Here is a 24560-nt window from a genome sequence, read left to right on the forward strand (position 1 = left end):
ATATATATATATACATATTTTATTTAATTCTTCTTTTCTCTGTTTGACTTTTTCTCTTATACTCGTATTTTATTTCTTTTAATGTTGTTATTAATTTTTTCTTTGAACTTATAATATCACAAGCAAGAGAATGTATCCTATATTCTAATACGTATATTTTATCATCGTCGGTGCTTAATGTTAACCCATAATATACCAAAATTTTTAAAAATTGAATTATTTCACCATCTTTTATATTCAATATCTATGGGTTACCAAATATACGAAAATTAATAAAAATAGAATGTGTCCCATTTTGAGTAAGTTTATGGACGTATGATAAACCATGCACTGGATATTCACGTATGATATAATATACATTTGAACTCTATGATTAATCATACTGGGATAAGACAGGAAACAATCTACTTGATATGACCTTTTTATTCTAAAATATAACATAATATTTTCTTACAAATGCTTCACTTCAAATTAAACGTTAGTTTTCCTGTCATAACAAGGATAACATAGTTTATTATAATGAATCTTCTATTCCTAGTACATGCGTGAAATAAGATGGAATACTGTTTTGAACTCAATCCAATGTTACACTTTATGTATCGATACGGTTCGCAAACTTCACATTTTATTTTTGTGGTATAAAAGGACTGTAATGAATAAACCATAGTTTGCCGCTTTATCCAGTGTAAAGTAGGATTGACATTAATTTTAGCCAATGTGTATCTGAGGGTCAAGAGGGGTTATAGTCTCCATAGCCCCTTGAATCCTCGCCTATAAAAGGGACCATTTTTGGGTGTAATCCAACGCTGCATTTTATACATCGGAATTAAGTACATTTTTCTCCTCATCAAAGAGATGGTCTATTTTGTAATACTGAATGTCTATTCAAAACTTTCCTGGATGATTTTGGACGAACACGTCTTGATCTTTCTATGTTGGGTGAAGACAGTAAAGCTAATACTATACGTCGAGTGAATTCTAAGAAAGGCAAAGTTTAATCCAAATGTCTGTAGAGTATCTACAGGCTGACAATAGCACAAGTGATACCAAATCTGACAAACGGCTAATACCACTTTTTTGATCTGGCTAAAATTCTATAAAACAAACGAAGTTTATCAAAATGGTCGATTCCACCCATGTTCTACTGTTATTCATCAATGATCGATGGCCAATTGCATCTGTTTAGACAATGTGGTCAATATAACCTTCAAAAAGTCACTAAATTTATCTACAGGGCTGACTTGTATATCATGCCACTGATTGATTATAAAGGGTTTTAAGTTAGTATTTTTTCTTGGAAAAGGTTTGTTTTGACTAAAGTGTTTTCTTTTCCAAACTCGAGCACATGGCTTTGAGTTGGACCATAGTGTCCCTTTGGGCAGCTACTCTGTGAATTAGCTGGTATTCCATCAGAACCACTAATATCGATTCGGTTTCTCCACCTACCACCGAACGCACCTCCATAGGTTTTGATATCACTCTCTTTCCAATATCTCGAATTTGTGCGATAACGCCATCGACATCACTTGCGGCATCAAATGAAGTTCTTCCGAACATCTTACTTCTGTGAAAAGATCTTATTTCTCACCATCGTCAAGTTCGTTCCGCATATTTAGCATCTCCTCTGCATCTAGCGGTCTCTTAGAGCTGAATAATAACAATAATAATAAAACTAGTATTTAGTAAGGTCAACGAATTGATAACATTCATTTTTATTCATTACTCCAGAACATATTTGGATGGCCACGTGCTAGAACGAAGTAACCACCAAAAGGAGGGTTTTGAGTAATCACGACTCAAAGTTGAATTTAATGTATAATCGCTAATTGAAGCGGCGTAAAAACGCATGCAATTTGTTGACAAACCAGTCGAAGTAGAGTCATGATTCGGATTACATTGAACAAACATTAATTCTGAACGGAAATATTATATTATAACGATTTACAAAATGTGGAGTTAGCCATGTAGAACTCCATATAGAATTATGTTCTCCTGTGATCATTAGAGTTCAACTTAGCAGAATTGTCAGGTAGCAGAATTGGATGTTTATCAGGATTGCGGAATCAGAGCTCATTTTGAAGTACAATCCTATCATGAGCATTCGCTAATTTAACTACAATTCTCCTTAATAGAAATCGAGACCTTACGATTCCAATCCACGACTTTTCTAATGCAAGGCCAATGATCTACCTACTAAGCTAATACTTATGTCAATATAATATCTGCTGTCAATAAACGCAATTAATAATAATTAACCTAATATAGACATTTTTAAAATCTGTATTCCTAGTCGTTTATTGCACTTGGCAATTTGGGGTACATATTCTTAAAAATCACATAAAATTCATGGTATATATCTCAAACAAACCAAAAATTATTATCACAATAAAGCAATTGTTCTAATACTTTGTTGTTTTGCAGCACAGTTAGCATATAAAAACATTGATCCACATCCTGTTAGAAGCGTAAATTAAAAACTCCTTTTTTATTAATTGTTTTTTTATTTTAAAATTTTGAAAAACATTGCAAAGTGTTCAAAGCACGGAACGGTGCCACGGTGCACACTTTGAGAAGACGTATACTGAAGAAAATATTACGCTGCTATTTGACACTAATCCTTTGATATTGTTTCAATGAAAAAATATGTAATTTGAAATGTGAATATAAGACAAAAGTTATAGTTTGTTGTTCTTGTTGCCGAATGTATGATGTTTTATACATCAATTTTCAAAACACAATTATTTTTTGTAAATGAACCAATTTTCTCCTACTTTATCCTTGAAAACCTACATAAACATTGGTTAACAATTTTTTGTGTGTGATCTAGAAACATTAGAGAAAATTTTAAAAGACAAATTTACCTTTGTGCCCTTTTGGACACATTTTACAGGATATCAAAATTTTCTGCTTTCCAGCGTGGCAATGCAAGTGTTGCCAGAACAAATTATAATTAGAAGTAAATATACAAGTATGAAGTTACACTAACATCTGGCATTTCCCTATAGGGAAGATAGTGTATATTTACTGAAATTATAATCTATCTATCTATCTATCTATCTATCTATCTATCTATCTATCTATCTATCTATCTATCTATCTATATCTTTTTATTTATGAACCATCAAACGCTGAGATATTGTTGAGTATACATTATGTTTTTCACTTCTAATTCTATTTTTTGAATTGAATAATTCGTTATTCTCTAAGACATTATCCTCATATTCCTTGAAAAATATTTCTGATCTAACAATATTTGATTTTATTCCGTATGCTTTTCATGTCTAATCTTCTTTATTCTATAATAACATACTTTTTAAAGACAGACAACCTCCTCTATTATAACACCTTTATGCTTATATTTAAATTGCCCTTTCATTTTCTTAGTAACCTGTTTCAACCCATACTCATTTTCTTTGTAATCAAATGTATCCGAAAGCTCATATATACCTATCATATCCTCATGTACATTATCAGTTTCTGTATGCACTATAAAAGAATCAGAATCACTCATTAATAGTAGTTATTTATCTTCATATTTGTGTATTATCACATTATAAAACTAATCATATAAACAGATTTACTTATATTATTACACCATTATTCGCTAGTTTGAAGAAATCTATTTAAATCTATGTACTTCTTTAAACATTCTGATTATCTGAATGCCAATATTTTATGAATCTTTCTCAGTTTGAGATCTTATGATACATATAACTTTAGATTTTGATAATTCAATATATAATTCTTTTTGTCGTAAACTGTTGTAAACAATTTTGGAGTTTCTTATTATTTATGTAATTTCTGGAGCTAAACACAAGTATGAATGTTTGTTATGAAGTTATTTTGGATAATCTAAATGAACTTCTAGAATATACCAAATATCGGAATCGTTTCCAGTTCGCAATATTCTATTCATCCAGTATTTTTGAGTTCCACCGTTAATAACCTCTTTTTGTTTCAATTTCCAATAAGTCAAATGATGATTCACAGCCCAAGCATACTCGTTATTTGGTATCTATATACATTATGTAAGATTTTTTCTTCCTTGGACTATACTTTTCTAGATACTTTTTAATTGCTACTGCATATACATTTGAGTATTCATGAATTCCTCTTTTTATACCCTTTTCTATAGATGGAAAATCATTATAATTAGTTAATAATTCTAACTTTTTGTTTGGTCGTATTCCTTCCCAGAAAAATCCAGAAATAGCGAAATAGCGCGGATCTAATTTATAAATTTTAAGCGATGTGTCTCTGAAATTTTCTATAATATCTCCTAATTGAAGAACATCAATTATGTTGTAAACTTGAGTATATTCTTTTAAGGTTTTTAGGTGAATACCTTACAGAACAGCATATGATGATTATAATCCAAGTCACTTATATCTACTCCTGTTAATCTACTTTTAAATTTCCCTACTTTTTCTACTAAAATTTCTACTTTTAAATTCCCCTACCAACTCAACCACCCACCTCCTATGCATTTTATGAATACATGAGTACCATGTCCAGATAGGTTATTGATGTTTACAGGAAAAAATCTAGGGTTCTTATTTCTTCAATTAAAAAACATTGATGTAAAGTGAGGGTTAATATAAAAATAGAAAATAACAATACAATACTACAATACTAATAATTTTAACAAATACTAATACTGAATTTCTATCCTTGGTATGTTCTTAATATCAGAACATCTAAATTTTAAAACAAAAGCTGGAATATTTGAGTGGAAACTAATCACACAAATCTTCAGCTAAAAATGCCCATTTGAATGGAATGGCGGCCTAATTTGATATTTTCTAAAGTTTTAGTTACCGATTAATTAATCAAAATCATAGAACATACTCACCAATTATTAAGCTGATATAACACTGACTATATAACTCGGTATCATACATAATAGTAGTCTTCAACTAATGATCATCAATACAGAACACTATGTCATTATAACAGATTCAACACTTGGTCAACATGGGTATGAACAGTTTCAGTTTTTCTTAATTCCGACACAATTCCTAAAAACAGAATTTCACCCAGATTCTGATTTCAGTCGACAGATGTCACTGTTACAAACTTATCAGTGTTATCAACTCTTGTTCCACTCAAACGTTTAATATTTTACTTTTTATTTATTCTTTTCTAACATGCAAAACTTTGCGAGGCCATCATAACATAAAAATTGTACTTTTATTTTATAAATTAATTTGATTATTTTAGGCATGTGTCGAATTGGTTAGCATATAAACACCCATTACTGGTACCAAATTCGTTCACTCATGCACCACCAAATAAAGTAAAAACTAAAATTAAAAAAAATATTTTCTCCGTAAATCATTCAATCAAGCATGCATCCTTCATATTCGCTCGACTTAGCACGAAACTCGTATTAGTAATTTAAGGTCTATAAGTAAATAAAAATAATTTATAATAACAATTTCAAATAATAATACTATGAATAATTTCAGATATTGATTCCCGTCAATAGGATTCTCCCAATAATAATTATTATTATTTTCATGAAGTAGTAATAGAATCAAATGATAGAAATGAAAATATTGAATTACATTTTATCTGCTCGGGTAGTTTCATAGCAACATCAAATTGAATAATTTGAGAGGATAACAAATATTGCGTACAGCAAACAGGTTACAATCCAAATTTGAGTACTCGAAGCACATATTGCAAAGGACAGTTACACGACATACATTTCAGGCCTGGAATACAAAAGTTATAGTTACATAATATACATACCATAAATTTTAAATATATGCTGACCAATTTCTAAATATATGTATTTCATTCTCTAAATGTGACTATCTTAACTCAACATTCTAATTAGATTTGAATTACAGCTGATTTGCTCATTAATTATTTATAATTATTATAGGTTCACGATAAATTTTTGTCATTGAAACATGGGCTTTTCTTACATCATTTAAATTATCAACTGACTTGCAACGTATTTCAAATAAGAAATCTCAAAGTCTGATGTGTTCCAAGCTACCTGGGACTCAATGAGTTTGTCACTTTATCTGCAACACTAGATTTAAATTGAGACTTTATTAATATGTTATCATTGAATAGATAAGTCATAGGAGACCTTTTCCTGTCATAGTTTCTCTTCTTATAGTGCCAAGCTTTTTTTTCAATTTATCTAAAGCTATCACTGGTAAATGTTTGTACTTTTGTCTGATTTCATAATTATCAATTTCCCATTGTACGTCAAGCGGATCGCACCCATTATAATTATACATCAGCTCCATAGGTGAACATTTTGATTCAGTATGTTCCGATAAATTTATAGAAAATTCAATTTCATGGAGACAATCATTCCACTTAGAATGTGTATACCGGAAATAATTTTCAGACAATCCTTCAAACCGTACAAGTATCGCTCCGATGCCTTTGAAGCTGCGCAATACGGAGATATACAAATATCCCTAATACCCTGTCCGCACATAATATCTTTAAATAATGTAGAAACGAAGAGACTCGAATTATCATGAGAAAATGAATGAGGAAACCCAAAACGACACAAAACTTTATACAATTTATCACGTACAGTTTTTGCATTAAATGTTCTGTATGTTACAACCCACATAAATTTAGTGGAAGAATATTGCCAGTTCTTTCAAAGGTAATTGAAAAGTTAGTGCTTCAGCAAATGATTTCATATATTAATAGCTCTCATATACTTCCATGCGAACAATCTGGGTTTCGTAAATTTCACAGCACTTCTACTGCTTTGTTAGGTATTAAAGACAATGTGTTTCATGCACTAAATGACAAATATGTCGTCATACTAGTCTTATTAGGCCTCTCAAAGGCATTTGACCTTGTACAGCATGGTGTTCTCTTAGCAAAAATTAAATACTAGAACTTTTCAGTAAATATCATAAAATGGTTCGAATCCTATCTACATAAGAGAAAACAGCAAGTTACTTTACGTAGTTCCTCTCATTATAACATTTCTGAAGCTGCTGTACATGATAGAGGTGTTCCACAAGGCTCAATTTTAGGGCCAGTTTTGTTCACCTTATACACTGCAGATATGTTATCTGTTGTACAGCATTCAAAGATGTACTGTTACGCGGACGACACTCAATTGTTTATAAAAGTCTTGCCTCAGGACGTTCCACAAGTTGTTCGATTCCTTAACCAAGATCTTAAGGCTATCAGTAACTGGTGTATTGATAACGGTCTTATTATCAATCCCTTAAAATGTACTTATACTGTTCTAGGTTCCTCTAATCGACTTAATAAAATTGCTCCTCACAAATTAGAATTACAAATAATGGACTCAGACATTAGCTATTCATCTTGTGTTAGAAGTCTTAGAGTACAAATTGACGATAAACTTTCTATGAATAATCACGACTCTACTCAAAAGCTTCAAAAGCTTTAGGAATACTAAGAAACTTGTACAAAATACGAGACTGTCTGTCCAAAGATATCAAGCTACACTTGACACAAACGCTGATACTATCTTTGTTTGATTATTGTGATGTTGTGTATGGCCCGCTTCTAACAGAAAGCAATGCCATCCTTATCCAAAATGTACAAAATTCATGCATCCGCTTTGTTACAACATACGAAAATTTGATCATATTTTGCCTATTCTGAACAGCAATAGCATGCTGACAATGTACAGAAGACGACATTTGCATTTTGGTCTCTCATTTATAAAATTCTTAAAACAACACGTCCTGCTTATTTATACAAAAAATCACTGCTAGGTCAACTATTCACACTCACTTAACACTCAAAAGAAATATGTTTGATATTCCGCACCATAGACTCAAGCAAACCACTGCGGCATTTTCAGTATTAGCACCAAGGTCATGGAATGCTCTACCAAATGTAGTAAAAAAAAGCTAAAACATTTAATTCTTTCAAGAAAATGTTAAAAATTTATTTATTCAGCCAACAAAATTTAAGTTCAGGTACACATGATTATCACTTGAACCACGTAAATGAAATCAGACTTGAATTGTTACATCTTCTTTATTAAATAATTATGCATTGTAAAAATATTTCATCACCCTTCCCCCTATATTGTGAATCACAAGCATAACTTATTTTGTCTCTATGTTATTGATCCGTATGATTTTGTTTTCATGTTTGTATTTGTATGTTTTTTCTTTCTTTCTTTCTTCACTTGCAGTACTTGTGCGTGTGAGTGTGTTTTGTTAAAAGTACCACTTTTTGTCTTTTCTTTGTTTTCTATCATCTTATTGTATACCTGTTTCTTGTTGTTGTATATAACCGTATCTTTCGACTCAATTGATTGTTTTTTGTATAACTCAATGTACTTCCTTGACAAGGGTTAGGTGGTACAGCAGCAATATGCTGAACCTCGCCCGATTGAATAATGCCTTTTTGAATTCAATTCAATTCAATTCAAGAATCTACAACAATAAGACAGTATTTGCCACATTTTGACACACACAAAATGGCTCACATACAGCAAAATACCATAGTGCGTTCGGAATTTTCTCATATTGAGAAACAAATTCTCCCATAGACTGTCTATTAGTACTTTTATTAAATTGGCACTCCTTGTACCTAGAAACATAATCCTTAATTTCCTTTATTATTCCATTCCATGTGTACCCGGCACAGATTTTCGAAATACTTTTCTGGATCCCACATGATTACCTGTAATATATTATTATTATTATAATCAAGTATAGATGCTACCCAACTCCAAGGAACCGGTATACAAATTTTGTAAGGATACTTTAGACCTTTCCTTTTCTTACACAATATCCCCTTATCAAGTTTATAGATATCTACGTTTACATTATTTTCTAATTGTTCGCTAATTTGCATCAATGCTTCATCCATTCTTTGATGAGTAAACACAGCCTGAGAGGCAAATGACACTAATCACAATTTAATTTTATATATACTTGTTTCCTGATCCTTCGAACTAGGTTCTAATTCAACTGACTCAAATATCTGCGTGCCATGGACCCTAGAAATACAATCTGAAGGCGTGTTTAGGACACTAGGTACATGTTGACGTCAAAATCAAATCCAAACAGTCGATATAATGTACTTCCATAATTTTTCACGTTCTTAAAATTTAGTATAGCACAGACAAGATCAGCACGTACATCAAATTTATTATGGAAATATGTTTTACAACATTCCATACATTCAACGAAAGTCGTCAATTCCAACAAATATATAGGCTTATTTAAACCATAGGGACGAAGTTTACGACTAAAATATGCTATGGGCTGCAATACCCCGTTACTATGATATTCTTGTAGACATTCCCCCAAGGATTTAGTTGCTGAGTCTGAACTGTTCACAAACTTACCATTTAAATTTAGTAAGCATAACACAATACGAGTCTTCAACTTTTGCTGACCTTAATCGGTTAACAGAAGCGCTGTTAAATTTAGCAAACCTCTTGTGTTTTTTGGATGGAGGAAAAGGTTTAATAATTTCAAGTCTAGAGAAATCTAGATATAAATAATTTAAATCTATAACATATCCCAGATACCTTATTCTGAAATAAGGTTGACTTACTTCAAGATATCGCTATCCCAGCTTCTCTGAATTTCTGCAATACCAATTCAAACACACTCTTATGTTCATCGATAATATCTTGAAAGAAAATGATTTTCCCGAAGAACCACTCAATTCCTAAATGTTTGATTGGATATAATAATTCATAAATAGTTTTGATAACATATGAGAACCTGCAGCTAAGCCAAGTCATATAACACGCCACTGAAAAGCCAACTATGTGTTGTAAAAGCAGTGTATTTGCTAGAGTTTTCAGAGAGTGGAATTTATAAATAAGTCATTCTGACATCGAGATTTGATCTGATATTACATTTAGATATCTCTGTCAATATATCCCCCATCCTAGGAATATATTGTAGATTTAAATATAAAGGGAAACGTAAATGCTGATAATTAATTGTTCATTTCTTGTAACCTGATTTGTTAGTAGCTAGTAAACTTGGAAAACACCTTACATTATCAGAATTTTCTATCAGGCCCTCGTTTAATAATTCATCTAAAATAACATGCATATGCTTCTGATTTTGTTTATTTAATGGATACGCCTTTTTCCTAATTGGAGATTGATTATTTGCTCATATTTGATCTTCCGCGCCTTCAACTTTGCCATTTCTTTTTACAAAATACAACTTAATAATTTCTAACAAGTTTGTCTTCGTACCGTTGCTATATATTGTCTTGCGCAAATAATTCGGGATCTACCATAAGATGATTAATACAGCTATTCTCCCGTTGACTACTCTGCATTAGCGAATTTTGTACTTTTTATTCCGTATCCATTCTGCTATCTATTCGACCACTCAATTTGGATGTTGATTCTCCAACAAAATATCTGGACAAAGACTCCTCCGGCAATTTGCTGGAAAAAACAAATAATCACTAGCATCATCCTTATCTTTTACTGGAGAGGTCGGGGAAATGTCTCTCCCCCACCTTTCATTGAATCTACCGGGGAATATGTTAAAGGCGCAAATTATCCTTCTAATTTGAACCACAGTTTGTTAGCAACCAAATCCAAGTTCGTATGTATTTGCTCAAGTTTCTTATGCCCAAATTAAAAACTAGACACAAATGTTGCACAAGAAAAATTTTAAACTATACATCCTTGTACGGAAAATTATAGGTAACACAACATATGAATTTAATGTCAAAGTTTTATTATCCACTCCAACACGAGTAAAAGTCTCCTTTTTACTGTTGTAGGTTTAGTTAACGGTATCAGAATACTGTTTATTAGACTCAGAATTTAACGGTTACACTAACACCAAAACACTTGATCCACACTGGGATTTAACATTCATGGGCCCCATATATCTCATATTACATTGTTTTCTGTGCCATGACCATGTGTAAATTGTCCCTTTTTAAAGTTTTTATTTTGGAAAAATAGTCCCTAGTAGAAGTTTCTTTCCCACGACCACTATTAACATAATCAGTCACTCATCAGATCACTATTAGTAGTCTGGTTATGATACGAGGAATGTACATCACGAGTAGTGAAGCGTTCTCTATCACTCACATCCATGTTTGCTTTTATGCCTACTGTCCGCCTTACCTTACTCTGTTTATAAGAATGGGCACCCACACAAACATAACACTGCAACAGCTTTTTTTCTTTTACATAGGAAACAGATGTCAGTCCTTTATAGACCAACAAATCATTTTCGTAAAGTTCATACTGATTAGCCGCACTCAATATTTGCCGAATTTCCCATTCCTTATCACGAAATAGATCGTACCGTGCGGGTTTAAACCCGAATAAACTAGTCAAAGAATAGCTTTATTATCCGAAGCACACTTGCCTCCCAATAACTCATAACATAGGCGTATTACCCTAATATATTCAGAGGCACTTTAAATTGGATATTTTAGCCGATCAACAAGCTTGTTTCGTAATTCTCGTTTACCTAAGATAGAAGCCATGTCATTAAGAATATGAACAAAAATAACCAACCAATCAGCTGTAATTGAAAACTCACTTATCAATTTCCAATGCAACTTACCCGAATGAAACGCGTAGCCAATGGGGGTTCTGGGAGGTCCGGACCTTTATTCGAAACCAGAAACGAATAAAATAGGAAGGATGAAACAAAATGAATGAGAAAAAGATGGATCAGCATTAAAACAATTTTAAAGAAATTAAAACTACAGGAAGCTTTTGGTTACTCTTTCTTAAAAGGAGGTTTGTATTATTTGCAATAAATGATGGCGAGTTGAGTGAGTTATCCTGTAAGATTCAAGGCATTGGAAATTTCTAGAAAAGTTACAGAATTCTTACAATTTCTGCTACTAGTCAGGGAGATTGCAAGCTTCCGAATGCATGGTGCCGTTGAGTAAAAGCATGTACTTGTTTATCATAAATTTTCGTCATCGCATCCTTGCAGTATCAAACATGTAATTTCAAAAACAATTTTCTACTACTCTTTCAACCTGTCATTTCGCACGACAGCAGTTGACGGAATAATAAAAACAAAAGGTTATGTAGAAAGAAAGTTATATTAGCATTTGGTTCGACAGAGAAAGGAACGCAGATATTGTAAAATATTTTACAACATATTATTGAATTACTTTTCACATTATTGAAGTACTTTTTATAATAATGAATATGTACTTTCTATAATAGTTGAGGTTATAATGAAAGGAAAATTGTTATATTTGAATACACAGAGGTAAAACGTAAATATTGTAAAATATTTTTCCATACGTCGTTTTTTGTTATTTTATTAGAGATTTCTTCATAGCTTGTTATTAAAATACTTGCCAACACATCCTCATTTTACTGTCCTAACAAACCAATATGTGTTGATAGTAAAGCGGTTCAGATTGTTCAGGCTCCTGGGCCTTCAGAATTGCATGTCACCCCCGTTACGAAATCCTGGCTAAACGAACCAATAAATGTTCCAGTAAAACAGTTTAGAGTGATCGAACCCCTGATGTGATGATCACAGTATTTCATATCACGGACATTCCCCTTCACGAAATCCTGACTTCGTGCCTGCCCTAAGTCCGAGGTACTGCAGAAAAGTACAAAGCTTCGTCAGAATATAATTCAGTGGTCTTTATATAATATATTGCCTTCAAAAGATTAAATAATTTTTTATAATGTGATCCATCACACTGTGGAATATTTTTGTTGCTTCTAAAAAGCTAACTTTCGCTGTTGACTGAGTCACCTTTGATATTATTTGTTTGTAACGTTAATCCAGAACAATCAGTTGGTGGTTTTCTTTTTCTTCGTGATTTTCAAGGAATGGGTTTGAGTAGTTGCCATGAATACCTGCTTGTACAGATAACTGACCTCGACCTAACAAATGGTTATCAACGACACGTAATCTATTGGCATTATCAGCCAAGGACAATTGTATTTCTCTTCGTATTTCTTGATAAGAAGGAGTTTATGCTATGTAATGTAGCATTCAACGGAGCATTTTCTCTATTTTCAAGAAACGGCAAGTCCCAATCAAGTGGATTATATAGTTCCACTATCCTTTTGTCACAATTTGGGAAAGAATTCAAATGTAATTGCTGCGTAATCGGAAAATCTCGGCTAAACTGCATTTTTACAATTTGTTTAATAATATAATAAGTTATATCAAACTTGTTAATACCAAATCGTATTGCTTTCAATTTAGTAACTTCCGTAGCCAAAACCTATAAATTTAATATGGTGAGTCGCAGCACCACACTGATACTCCCTACTTGTTTTATCCGTCCATTCATAATTCACACCTAACAAATAAATAACTACAATCATAAACAATAATTTAATTTTGAACAAGTGCGACTGTTTGATAGGTGAGAATTCAGAAAAAATCGTGGGCAAAATGCAGATTAATATTAAAATAGAAAATAATAAAGCATCATCACTGGTCAGGGTCACAAATCGCAACCCCCAACGTTATAGTAAGAGAGTAATTAGTATATAGAAACAAATATATTCAAGCAGGCATAAGCAACTAATTTTTTAATAAATATCTAAACCTGCATAGACTGTTTAAATACTTTGACACCAGGCTCTCAATCTCATACACATAAAAATGTAACATTCAAGAGTATCTAAAATTCTAATATCAAATGTTGAATAACTATTGAGTGAAAATATATTTAGAATACAAAAATCACAGAACACAACAAATAATACAAGAAAATTTTACAATCGAATAACGGAACTTAGTAATCATGCACTCTATGAGATTTAAAGCTATATTCTTTTTAATTTAAGATGTTCTTAATTTTAACAATTTCTTATACTGAATTCCTATATTTAATATCTTCTTAGTATTAGAATAACTAAATATTTAAACAAAAGCTGGAATATTTGAGTGGACGCTAATCACACAAACCTTCATCGTATACTTGTCGAATTAAATAGATTGGCGACCTCATTTGACATATTCTAAAGTTTTAGTTAGAGATTAGTTATTCTAAATTATAGAACAGACCCACCAATTATTAAGCTGATATAACACTGAGTACATAACTTGATATCACACATAATAGTAGTCTTCAACTAATGAATATACAATACTATGTTATTCTAACATTTTCAACACTTGGTCAAGGTAGCTTGACCAGTTTCAATTTTCCTTTAATTCTGACGCAATTCGTAAAAACAGAATTTCACGCAGAAGATTCTGATTTCAGTCGCAAGATGTCACTGTTACAAACTTATCAGTGTTATTAATTCTTGTTCCACTCAAACATTTCATATCTGACTTTTTAATTATTTTGTTTCTAACATGCAACAATGAACAGCACCTCTAAAACGACTTGTTAAGTGATCATGGACAACAACCTTTCGTACATGATTCTATATTACTTAAAGCTTTCTCTGAATCTGTGTTAGTTGATTTCATTTTGAGTGTAACGTCCCGTTCAGAAGCATTCGTGATTCACGTGGAATCCAAACCACATCAGCTCTAAGCTAGAATTGAACCCGGGCCATCAACACTAAAATCGCGTACGCTAACCGTTAACCAGAAACGAGCTCTAAAACCTACCTTACTCTCATGCTCTTTTACTTAACAATATCGTGTTGGCCTGCGTTAAAGCTGGTTTTATACCATTCTATAGAGTTCAAATTCTGTTCTGATTCATAAGTAGCAGGAAAAGTCACTTCTTGCACAAACTTCTTATTTTTCTGTAAGAAGTGTAATGCATAGCCCGAGATTTCCATAGCAGAGATTAGTCACGTGGTTGATTTTCTTCCATTGCTTTTTACGGTTGTAGATTTTTTCTAGTGTGCAAAATGACAAAATAGTTGAGAAAAATGCTGTGCTACTCAGACTACCACGAGAAAAAATTTTGGTCACACGAAGGTCTGTTTCTTTGGGCAATAAGAATGACACATCTTTATCAACGTCCGAATTCCCACTTTTTCCACCTCTCAAAGAAAAAAAGAATGCACGATATCACGCACGGAACGGACGTTTATCGCCCCGTTACACTAATTGAAGTTTCTAATACCAACATACAATATTCGTACAGAGGATGGTGTATTGTTGAAACCAAGTTCTCGAGTTCTGGTCTTTTCTTGATTACCGGAATGTTGTGATTACATTTTGGCACTCTAGGCGAACGTAATGTTTACAAAACGTGTCATTACACCATTCTCTTCGAATTTTTATGAATTCTATTTTTTATATTATTCTCCTTTCTTTTAGAACATTCCTTTCCCTTATTCCTCTGCTATTATTTGTTTTGACCATAATATATGTCAGGTCGGGTGCTGTGCGTCCTTAGCCTTCGAGTAATTGGGCCGCGGTCAAAAGTCCACCGTCCAGCTAATCTTGCCCCCTCGCCTACCCGAACATTCAACCTCAATCACTCCGTTATCCGTTGTTTATTTTAACTGCTAGCGATTGATTAGTGATTCTACGGTGCTTTCCACCGCGCGCGACTAAACGTGTATTGTTTTTTCAGTGCTTCACTCCGCACGTGACCTTTGTTTGGGGATGTTTTAAGGTTTATAAATATATTTTTAGCGGACAGAAGCGAGGTCGACAGAGATAACAAACTGGTACAAAATGTGAAAGAAAGAGGAAACTAGAAATGAACAAATTATAAGAACGGAAGGCAATGTAACGAACGGACTATTCGGATAAATCAGAAAAGATGATCTCGTGGAAGCTTAGTCTTAAAAAGATGATAACAAAGGTAATGTAGAAATAAGTTAATACAAAAGTGGAAGTGAGAAGTCTGCAACCGAGTTTGAAGACCTTAAACCCAGAAATGATCGGCGATTCTTCGAATGTTGTCAGAGGAGCAGAGGCCGAAATAAGTGCTGACAAAGTGAAAAACAATGTAAAATTGAAGAAAGCCTAAAATAATCCAATGTAGTTTTGTATTGGTTAAGTTTCAAAATAACAGGACCATAAAATAATTCAATTTAAATTTGATTTGACTTCAATTTAGGGCCTCTCAGCATCAAGGTTATATGAGACGTAGGACTACTGCTTAACGTAGAATCCGAAACACATGGGCTCCCAATGGGAATCGAACTCGGAAGTTCCACTCCAAAGGCGCGTATGCTAACTACTTAGCTACAAGTGAGCTCTAATTGAATGTAAAATACACTGTAACTTTTGTTTTTTGTTATGTTTATATAGTATTTATTTTACTAATTTACAATGCATTTCTAATTTTTCACGAACCAAAGAGTAGACTTCCAAATGTATTATTATGAAGAAAGAAATATTGTATTGTTACAAAACAAAAGGACAGAATCAGAAATCGGGTTTTCAATAAAACCAGTGCGCAGTTATCTATCTAAAGAGGAATGTAAGAAAGAAAATCTTATTTCATTCCAATTAAGAAATAAAAAAGAGTACAGGTCTAATTGTAGGTTTCTCTAATAGTTATTGCCGCAAAATTTATTATAATAATAAATATTTTCTAAATCATAATCAACAACAAACAAAATTACAGGAAAAATGTTTAAAACGATATTTCAAACTCATTATATTCATGCGGTCCTTCTGACCGCGCGCGACTACTCGCCTTACTTCGGCAGAGGACTTCTCGAAAGTTAATTAACACAGCCCCTTCAACCCATAAGAACTATCCTCTTGGGCAAATTGTACATTTTCGTCGATTTTTAATCATCGTGCTAAATTATTATTTTATTCATGTGAATGAAAAAAGTTATTTTGTTGGATTGCTCTGAAGGCATTAGAGCTTGAGAGAAACTACTTTTATCGTTACGCAGGTCTTCTCTAGACAGATTTGAACCGTCAGTTATACAAATAAATCATTCTTTATTAAACTCAATGTTTATCTCATTAGCATATTAATTTATACCGACGCACTCTCTTTTTTTATTTCCTTCTACAAATTTACCTTCTAAATGTCTTCATTTTTTACATGCCATACATGGTGAAATCCTTAATATATCGCCTGAGGAACTTCTGCGCTTACAGCATGAAGATTTTGAATATTTACGTACTTTTTCTTTTCTAGATGGTGAAATGATGGAAGATTTACCATGAAATTCTGGGAAGTGGTAAAAATTCTTAATGTTAGACAATGGTATTTTATTGTATTGATATTTTCCTTTAACGGACTCAAGCAAAATGTGTATCCCTATGTCTTCAGTGAGAGTTGCTTATCACGACCAATTTCATTACCCGGTACTGACTAAACAAAAATAATTATTTGAATTCGTTTTATTGGAGCAAAATGATATCTGATGTGAAGAAACACATTAAGGATTGCATTAGGTGTATGCAGTTGAAACCTGATCAGTGTCCGCCAGTTCGTGTGTCTTATTCGTTTTCCATAGCATTATTATCTTTAGATTTTCATTGACCTTTGCCGACAGGAAACGTTTCGGTCGTTTTAAATTAGTTGCGTTAGATGTATTTACTAATTACTGTACAGCTTATCTAGTATAATACATTACCACTAGTGCAGTTTCTAAATGCTTTTTTGACATTTATATGCATCTTCTCGGTTTAGTGGAAGCCGTACTCACATATAACGCTCCAGTGTTTCACAGTAAAATATTCCTGTCTGAGATGCAGCATAATATTATAATAAATCACACCACACCCTATCATGCTCAACCTAATCTCACAGAACGATCTAATAAAGGAATTCTCTCTACTCTTAGCTTCTTGTGCAGTCAGTCCCACGAGCAATGGACTAGGAATCTAAAACAGATAGTTTTTTTTTTTTACATAATTACTATATTAGAGAGAGCCTAGGAATTTCTCCTTGGAATATACGTCTTAATATTCAATTTTCACGTCACTTTTTTAAACATTATGTTTCAAAGGTTTCGGAAGGTTGTGCCGAAGAAGATGGTATTAATTGGTGGAACAAATATCTCTTGCAGACCGCCGCAAAATGACGATTATTTAGAATAGAATCATGCGTTGCAATCAACACCAACAAAATCGTCGTCTTTAGCCGAAGGTGACTTAGTCTTTTCAAGGCAGCGTAACGTTAGTGATTTACAAAAGGAAGAAATATTGTTTTTTTTTTTTACATTTACCGCATTACTTTTCTTTGTATAAAAGCCCTTGATAACCGTGTTGCTGAATTTATTGATACTATGACGGATGCTTATATTGGATTACGTTTTACTAACTGGACCAAACTTTGGAATCCGGCATCTAAAACAAGCTAAATTTGTTCAACTTTGGCACAGAAGCTACTCTCAAAACACCTTTAGGGGATATGAATTTAATAACACGTGCCACCCAAAATAATTCTACTTCTCTTCGTCCTAGTACAAAAGCCCGATGTGGAAACAGAGGACTGCAAGAACAATAATCCAAAAGGCGATTTCCAGTAAACCAAGTCAAAGCAACTACTTAATATTCACTCGTTGGTTATCTTTATATTTAGATCATCATTTGTTGACATATTATTTCAACACATCTATTTGACAGTCTTCATTTGTCAAACTTATTGTTTCAAATCTAACTAGAAGCCTTTTATTAGGGAGAAGTCTCTTTTCGAAAAAAAGGAATCAACAGACATTTTGAGTTGTTACTTTTCAATTACTCGTATATGACTTACAAAAAAAGTTCTCTCCCAAGAATTGGGGATTCGGACACTGCGCATATATTGAGATATAAAAGTTCTATGAAGGAGTACTGATGAAATATTCCGTGTCGACAGCAAAGGTTAAATTCAATATGGCCGCCCGAATGTCATGCCAGTCGACTTTTACAAACAAGCTTTCATCCACTTCCCATAGGCAGATTGACTTAATGTTTTGCAGATTGATATATGTAGGAATACCATACATCTATTGGCTTGAAATTTCAAGGACGTTGACGTATGGAACCGAATATGCCCGATAAAAATGTCAATGTGTCAACGAATTGTGTTTGGAAAACAAATTGTACTATGGAAGTACTGAATCACTACACGTGTACGAAAAACATTAAACGGTTGAAAATATCACCATCTGAAAATAAATATAGCCGAACAAAATCTTGAACCAAACAGCTCGTACTACAAAAATTGGTGTCAATGTTCATTACCACTAATAGGCGAGGAAAATATTACAAATGGATCACATCATGCATCAAATATAGAGATGCAAAAAAGCCGGCTTTTTTGAATCGATGGTTTTTTCACATAAAAAGCCGGCTTTTTAGGGAAAAAACGAGAATTTTGGAATTTTTTTCTTTTTTCATTTTCATGATTTTTCTATCTAAATAGCTTTCTTATAGTATATTCTATACTTAGATAAGAATTTCATGACCTGCCATATTTCGCTCTAAAATTCACCATCAAGATGGATGGAGCACGTGTTTTACGAATTAAAGCTAACATGAAGAATGTAGTATTTGAGGGCAATTTTAGAGGCTATTTAACTTTATTTTAACTTTTGAGTTATCGACATTTTTTTCTTCTCGGGATCATTTCAGTTTGTTATCCATGTTTCATTTCTAAGAGCTTAGAGCTCTAGCTTCTAGCGCAAAAGTTAAACTTACGTTTCTCTATATATCCGTCAAAGCGCACTTCCACATTTCTGTTATGCTGTAGCTGTGCAACGATTTAGCAATAATTTTCCGGATACAACCTTGAATACTAATTTATACAAATAATCAGTAGCGTTTTTAGAAAAGTAATTTGGGAGGGGTTTCTCTGATTGTTTCGTTTTCTAAAATGTCCTAATTCTATTTGGGAGGAGCTTGAAGTTTATGAGTACAAGCGTCACTAATATTTCGTTTCGTTTATATATTATCAATAATCTTCCGGATACAACCTTGAAGATCATTTTATACTGAGAATCAGTGGCGGATTTAGAAAAGTATTTTGGAAGTTTTTTTCTTATTAATGTTTAGTTTTTCTAAGCATTCGTAATTTTTATTTGACGGGAGCTTAAAGTTTATGACTAATAGATATTTCGTTTGTTTTAGACATTCCGTAATTTTGGAGAACAGGCTTCAGTCCGAAATACCGCCCCCCTAACCTTCGCAAAACCGTCACTGCTGGTAATTAGTAATAACGATTTAAAAACAATAAAGAATGAAGTCGGTCAACTCACAGTACACGCACTATTTCTACTTCACAGATGGAATGAAGAAAAGCTTTGTCAGAAGGTCGAATGCTGAGTTGAATCACGGATTTCCGATAGAAGCGCAAAAGCTCCACTCGGTCATGTTTGTTGTGCAGTTGTATTTATCTTAACTTAAATATATTCCATAGTATTTTTTTTCTGGTGGTGGGGTGGGGAGAGTTCCATAATGATATGAAGGGTATGAGCCAAGAACATGGTAACTAACAAATTTTCAATTGCTGAGTTATGCAGCACCAGATAGACATCAACGTATCCCGCTTAGTTTAATTATTCATGTATAGTCTTATGTGAAAAATCAGCTTTCCGACTTTCAAAATTGATTGTGCAGCAGAAAATCTGTAATTTCTTAAAATAATAAAATTGTGGGTTACTATGTTCTTGACTCACACCCTTCATATGTTGAATCCCTCTTGTTAAAAATTCAGAAACCTTGAGGACTGAGTAAACCGTGATGGTGGTTATATAAAACTCTAGAATTTCAAGAATATACAAAACCAAAAGCTCTAGATGTGCAGCCTTTAAGTGTATCATATAAATCTAAGTATTTTTCTTATGTTTTATTTTAATTTTATTTTGTTCCAAAAAGAGGGTATGGAATATTTTGAAAAATACTACAAAGAGTTTTGCTAGTTATTTGTGTATTTTTTTAAAAGAAGTATTTACTTTTAGGATTGGCTGGTTTACACCAGCTGATTTTTCTTTTTTAAATAAACAACTGGTTTAAACCAAAAAATAAATAAAAAGAACGAAAAATGCGAAACGTGTGAACTTCATGCTGACGTTTCCGAACATCAAACCATCTGCATTAGTTTTATTTTATTTTCACCTTTTAATCAAGGTGTCCTATGTTCAATTCTCGGTCGAACCACAACCCATTTTTCATACGTAAACAAAGTAGCGGTTCGGATGTAAGCGAAAGTCTTCTCCTTGATAACCTCGGTATTACGTAATGATGTTACGCCTGAACATTCGAAACGAAACAAAATTGTATATTTCTGAATGCCTGTCGTTTTATAAAGAAGCCAAGGTTGCTTAAATATATTGATAGAAATTGGCAAAATTTATCGATTGCCTACGTAGCTTCCAACATTAGCTTGGATTGGACTTTCAATGATATGTACGTACTAAATTTGTAATTTAAAACCTCAGTTTTAGTGTACTGATTATGAATTTGACCTTTAAATTTTACATGCAAAGCAATAACAGGATTTTTCCCTTATTGTTTTACATTTAGAGTAATGATGGGATTTTCCCGATGGCTAGGACGGCAGTTTCCCAATTTAAGAAATTTACTGACCGGACTCATTTAAGCTTATGTGACCTCTTCCAGCATAACCCCGTTGTTGCATAATAACACCAAGGCGAAACAAACTTATTTTTGTCAATATGTAATATAAATACATAAAGCAAAATATCTAAATCAAAAAACCTGGTTTAAACCCCAAAAAAGCCTGGTTTAAACTGTCCCCCAAAAACGGGTTTTTGGCATTTTCAGAAACAACCATGGTTCTTGCCAACCCTGCTTACTTTTGTATGTAAGAGGTTAAAAAACCTTATTATATACATTGGTAAATCGTTTGGAATTCATAATGTAAATATGTTGAGAAGTAAAACTGTGTGAAATATCTTTTTGAAATTCATGGTTTATTTTCGAAGTTTTATATTATTATGGGCATCAACCACTAATTAAATGACTTTTTTGTGTTATAGAGAAGCAAAACAAAATCTGGTTTATCAATTTAAAGCAGAATTTTGAAAAATTTCCCAAGCAAAAAAGCGAAGCAGAAAAAAACGATTTTTTTCCAAAAAAACCGAGTTCTTTTTCCAAAAAAGCCGTTTTTTTTTTCGAGCCCTTGCATCTCTAATCAAATATATCGGCGAAATACGCATTTAAAATTACACTATAAACAGTTCAGGTAATTCGCATGAAAATAACCTACATTTCACTGGAAAGATTTTGCAGATGAAACGCAAGTAAGATATAAATTTTGCCACTACCTGTGCTATCTGTTTGAAGTGTTACACGCAAAAATATTGAAGCATGCCTAAATAGCAGTTATATTTAGTTTAATTTCATTTATTTGTTTGGTCATTATGAGACGGATAGATGACCAGATTTTGGGGTTCTTTCTTCACCACCAGCAACTTACGCTGGAATATGAAAATAATTTTCATCTGAAAGATAACTGATGGAAGATTTACCTCGAAATTCTGGGAACTAGTAAAAATTCTTTAAGTTAGACCTTGGTATTTATTGTATAGATATTTTCAATAACGGACTCAAGCAAAATGTGTATCCCTAGTTCATCAGTGTAAAAGGTGGTAGTTGCTAATCACGATCAATTTCATTATCCGGTACTGACTAAATAATAAGAATTATTTTGAATTCGCTTTATTGGAGGAAAATGGGACCTAATGTGAAGAAGCACATTAAGGTATTAGATGTATGCAGTTGAAACATGATCTACATCCACAAGTTCGTTTGTCTACTAATACTTATTCGCTTTCCATAGCATTATTAGCTTTAGATTTTCATGGACCTTATCCAACAGGAAACAATTCGGTCGTTTTAAATTAGTTGCGTTAGATATATTTACTAATTACTATACAGCTTATCTAGTAAATTACATCATGGCGACTGCAGTTTTTAAATGCATTTTTGACATTTATATGCATCAACTCGGTGTAGTGGAAGCCGTACTCACAGATTACGCTCCAGTGTTCACAGTAAAATATTTCTATCTCAGATGCAGCAAAATAATGTTAAATTAAATCATTCCACACCATATCATGCTCAATCTAATCTCACACAACGATCTAATAAAGGAATTCTCTCTACTCTTAGGTTGTTGTGTAATCAATAGCACCAGCAATGGACCACGAATCTAACACAGACAATTTTCTTATATAATTACTGTAATACAGAGAGCCTAGGCATTTCCCCTGCGAGCATACATCCTAATATTCAATTTTCGCGTCCCATTTTTAAACATTTTGTTTCAAAGGTTTCGGAAAGTTTTGGTGAAGAAGATGGTATTAATTGGTGTAACAAATATCTCATGCATAACGTCGCAGCAAGAAAACTAGAATAGAATCATGGGTTGGAATCAAAACCAACAGAAACGTCGTCTGATAGCCCAAGGTGACTTAGTCTTTTCAAGGCTGCATAACGTTAGTGATTTAGTAAGGAAAGAAATGCTGATTTTTTTTATAATTTGCGCATTACTTTTCTTCGTGTAAAATCCCTGATAACCGTGTTACAGAATGTATTGATATTATGATGGGTGCTTATGTAAAATTACGTTTACGAACTGGACCAAACTTTGGAATCCGGCACTTAAAACCCCTTATATTTGTTTAACTTGGGCACAGAGGCAACTCTCAAAACATCTTTTACCAGATTTGAATTTAATAACACGTGCCACCCCAAATAATCTTACTTCTCTTACTCCTAGTACCAAAACCTGATGTGGAAACCGAGAGCACAGGAAGAACAATAACCCAAAAAGTTATTTGTAGTAAACCAAGCTTAAACCCACTGCTTAGTATTCACTCGTTGATTATCTTTATAGTTCGCTCACCCTTTGTTGAAATATTACTTCAACACATCTAACTGACAGTCTTCATTTGTCAAACTTATTGTTCGAAATCTAATAGGAGGACTTTTATTAAGGAGAAGTTTCTTTTCAAAAAAAGAACTCGACATATTTTTGAGTTTTTACTTTTCAATTACGCGGATATGATATACAAGTCAAGGTTCTCTCTCAAGAATTGGGGATCCGGGCACTGCACATATATTTAGATATAGGAGGGCTATAAAGAAATACTGATGAAATATGCCATGTCGACAGCGAAGGATAAATTTAATATGGCCGCCCGAAGGTCATGCCAATCGACTTTTGCAAACAACCTCTCATCCACTTCCCATGGGCAAATTGACTTAATGTTTTGGAGATTGATATATCCATGAACTTGCATTTCATCTATTGGCTTGGGCGTTCACGTACGGAACCCAATATGGCCGTTCAAAATATCAATGTGTCAACGAATCGTGTTTGGAAAAGAAATTGTACAATGGAAGCACTGTATCATTATACGTGTACGAAAAGTTAAGCGGTTCAAAATATCACCATTTGAAAATAAATAAAGCCGAACAAAATCTTGAACCAAACAATTCGTACTATAAAAACGAAATTTGATGTAAATGTTCATTACCACTAATAGGCGAGGAAAATAATACAAATGGATCAAAGTTTTTAAATTGTGTATCCAATATAGCCGCGAAATATGTATATAAAATATACACTGTAAACAGTTCAGGTGGTTTGCATAAAAATAACCTACAATTCACTGGGAAATTTTGCAGATGAAATGCAAGTAAGTTAAAAATGTCGGCAGTACCTGTGCTATCTGTTTGAAGTGTTACACGCAAACATATTGAAACATGCCCAAATAGCCGTTATGTTCAGCTTAATTT

This window comes from Thermobia domestica, chromosome 4 (genome assembly GCF_964235325.1).
Source record: "Thermobia domestica chromosome 4, izTheDome1.hap1.1, whole genome shotgun sequence".
In the NCBI taxonomy this organism is placed as follows: Eukaryota; Metazoa; Arthropoda; class Insecta; order Zygentoma; family Lepismatidae; genus Thermobia; species Thermobia domestica.